Below are 3,370 nucleotides of genomic sequence, written 5' to 3'. Positions count from 1 at the left end.
CCACATAAACATAAGGAGTTATTATTGTGTTGATTATCAGTGATGACAGCACCGACGAATGTGCTAATTATACTCATCAAGTGAAGATGCACATGCTTTACGCTGGACTTTCAAGAGAGGCGTATTCTTCTCCTAAAAAGAGAGATTATAAGCACAAAATATTCCTTTTTTATGAGTACTGCAATAACTGTTCCATGTAATATTAATAACAATAATAAAATGTAAGCCACTTCTACATTATTTTCAGGGAGAAAAGAACACCAGAGCTAAAACGTTGAGTGAGCAGGAACTTGTTCCTTGTAATGATATCTGTGAAAACAAGCAATGCGTGCTCTCATGAATCTACCTGTCACTCCGACCGCCTCTACGTTGCATTTGCCCTAATTCATATTTGTGTCTCTCTCTTGTTTGGCATCATCTGTGACCTCAGTGGATGTGCTAATAAAAGTGACCATGATGGGCCCTATAGCTAATTTTCTTTACTATCCAACAGACACATCTTTCCCAAATTCCCCCAGCCCTGTCCACTGGAATTTATCAGTACATACGGCCAGAACGCTTGAATACACTTTGATTGCGTGTGACAAGGTTCACGTCCAGGGCCCTTTAATTTGGGTTGCACATGTGTGGAGACCATCCAGAAAAACTATGACAACTCCGTTTTTCTACATCATTGGCCACAAGCTGTGATTGTCCAGCTGGGTAAAATGCAACTAATAAAACCAATCTGCCCTGATTGTCTACGACTGCTTCTGAGGAACATGTGGGTGGTATGCCTTTCAGTCAGCCTGAGACGGAAGGTCCAATTTGGGCCACGTAATATGGGAGGTACTGTGAAGGATACAGGGAGGAATAGCTTGTGTTGTGCACTGGTTTGATCCGATTTCAAATGTCCTTGTTTATGGCAAAAACAAAAGAAAGTTGTTCTTAGAAGTAAAATTGTTTTGATATAAGAATGAAGTAAGATGTGTCAGGATGTCATCATCTCACCTGTTGTCCTTGAGGGGCACTCAGTAGGTCAGCTACATGACCTACTAAATGAGGTCATTGAGGGCTTATTGATAAGGACATGTGGAGAAGCAATGAGGCAAGGAGGCATTTAGGCTATACATNTTTTCTGTAAACCCAAAACCACTCTAAAAATCAAGGGTTAATTTTTTAAAAAGGGCTAAGATTAGAGATGACACTGTTTAGAGAACACAAAGTAACAGTTTATGATTAGAATGTGTCATGTGGATAGAAGATGGAGTGAAAGGACCATTGGGAAAAAAAAGGTCTGAAAGGACAATCAAATGATTTAGGTTTTTATCCCAAGAGGCGTTAAATTATTTCAACAGTGAAGGGATGCAATCAGATGTTTGTTTGGTTTTGAGATCCTTCAAGGACTTAAGAGAATAGACTGAAGGGATTCAGGGCTAAGCGACCGAGGCATCCTTTAGAAGGACGTAGGTACCCCTCGGTGGACAAAAATGAGGATGAATGACATCAGGCCCTGATATCAACCAGTTGTGGCATCAGGAGGCAAACGAGCATTTGCCATGGGAAGCGTATACAGACATCCTGTGCCAACAAAGTTCCTCCTTTTGTTTTTTGTGGTCGAAGGAGCTCTGTATTTACTAGAGTTGGCTGCAAACCCCGAGCTTATGGCCTGAGCAATACCTTCCGGATGCCTTCTCTTTACAGTCAGGAAGAACTAGCTTCATTCTTTCTTGTTTTAGGGGACTGAGGACACTGGGGAGGTAACTGCATCATTTGCATGCAGTTCGGTGTGTGTGCTTTTTAAAATACATTCAACAGAAATATTGCCCCGTGCCCTAGAAGAATGCCAAGAAGTACGTGATGGATGCTTCAATTTAGAAACCCACCATCTGGTGAAAGCAGAGGCACGTAAACAAGTAACTGTACTCCACTGATAGACAAATGGAACAATGACAAAACTGGGGGTGGGAGGTGTTTGTTTTTTTTTACTGACTAAAAGGGAGGATTCATAGAGGTGTCACTTGAACCTAACATTGAGGGCTCAGCAGCGAGTTTCCTAAGGTGATGGAAAGGTATTCAAGGTGAACAAATGACATGGACAGGGAGGGACAGGGGCACACTTGGGCTAGCTCTGGAGTTAAAAGACTGAGCATTCAGGCAAGATCCAAATCATCGTGGGCCCTGAATGGGGAAAGTCACGCTCCAGGGTCAGGGTCATGGGATCACTGTTAGAAGACAGATGCTGGGTAGACCAGAAGGACGCCAGGGGAAGTGACGCAAGAATATGAAAGACAGGAGCAGCCTTTGGCACACAAATAAAGGAGCCACTGAGAAGAAAGAACATTCATGTGGGACAGAATGAAAGTAGGTGTCTGGGATGTCAGCATCTCAATCAGGAAGCGTAATCCAGGCAGAGCGCGTTCCCACAGTATCACCTCTGAGACTCGGGAGAAGAATGATAATCATCCAATATCTGCACACACGTCTGCTGATCCAACTGGTCTACAGATGAATTTTATAGTAACCATGGTCTTGGGAGTCAGATGACTTGTTAAGTCCTCTTGTCTACTGCTCACTAAATATGCAAAGAGCCAGTTGTTCAACCTCAAAATATATGAATCTATAAAATGTGATTAGTAACACCTGACCGTTAAGGTTTTGTGGAAATAAAAAATAGGACATCCACTGAGATGCTTACAAAAGGGCATGACCCAAAATAGTCCCTAAATCTCTCTCGTTACACCCTTTCTTACCAAGGAGCATGTCTTACTCATGTTTAAATTTTCATTGTCAGGAACAGTAGCCAGCTCATGGAGTGCGGTTTTTTTATTTATTGTCCCCAGTTTTATGGAGCTATAATTGACATCCAACATCGTCTAAGTTTAAGGTGTACCACGCACGTGATGACTTGATACAAACGTAATTGCAAAACGATGGCCAGCGTGAGAGGCCGAGTGTGCCTTTGCTGAAGAAATCAGTGGATGGATCTGAAGAGTAACCTTCTAAGAACTGGCTGTGGCAAGAGAAGGCCTTGGTTTCCCCCTGTTTGAAAGTCCTTCTCTGACATTCCAACGGACGCTTTAATTCCTCATCTGTCCCCTTATGTCACACTGTCACTTCATTAGCACCATCTCTGTTTGCGAGGAAACCTGGCGAAGTGGATTCCTCTAGGCAACTAGTTTATAGTTTGTCCTTTGATTGCAATTAATGAGATTAATTGTTTATCTACTTCCCTATTATGCTTTGATGAGGCCCAACGAGTACATTTTCCAGGAATATAAGTATTGAGCATTAGTGTGTTGTCTTCTTGACAGAGCAGTGTTAATATACTGCTTCATTAATGCCTGTGCATGTGGTTCAATTAAGACTTACAAATTCGGTTTAATTAAGG

At 42.2% G+C, this 3,370-nt stretch overlaps 1 long non-coding RNA gene across 4 annotated transcripts in view; it reads left to right on the top strand.

The window, feature by feature from the left end:
• Positions 1 to 1,921, top strand: part of LOC109387412 (uncharacterized) — a 179,252-nt gene extending 177,331 nt beyond the window's left edge. For all 4 annotated transcript variants that reach the window (XR_002124985.1, XR_002124987.1, XR_002124986.1 and 1 more), the window contains one exon: positions 1,719 to 1,921. This is a non-coding gene — a long non-coding RNA (uncharacterized LOC109387412). The remainder of the gene's footprint in view (positions 1 to 1,718) is intronic.
• The last annotated feature ends 1,449 nt before the right edge of the window (positions 1,922 to 3,370 follow it).

This window comes from Hipposideros armiger, unplaced genomic scaffold (assembly GCF_001890085.2).
Source record: "Hipposideros armiger isolate ML-2016 unplaced genomic scaffold, ASM189008v1 scaffold_157, whole genome shotgun sequence".
NCBI classification, from domain to species: Eukaryota; Metazoa; Chordata; class Mammalia; order Chiroptera; family Hipposideridae; genus Hipposideros; species Hipposideros armiger.
Note: the sequence above shows the minus strand (reverse complement) of the source record. Positions and strands in the feature narration are given on the sequence as shown.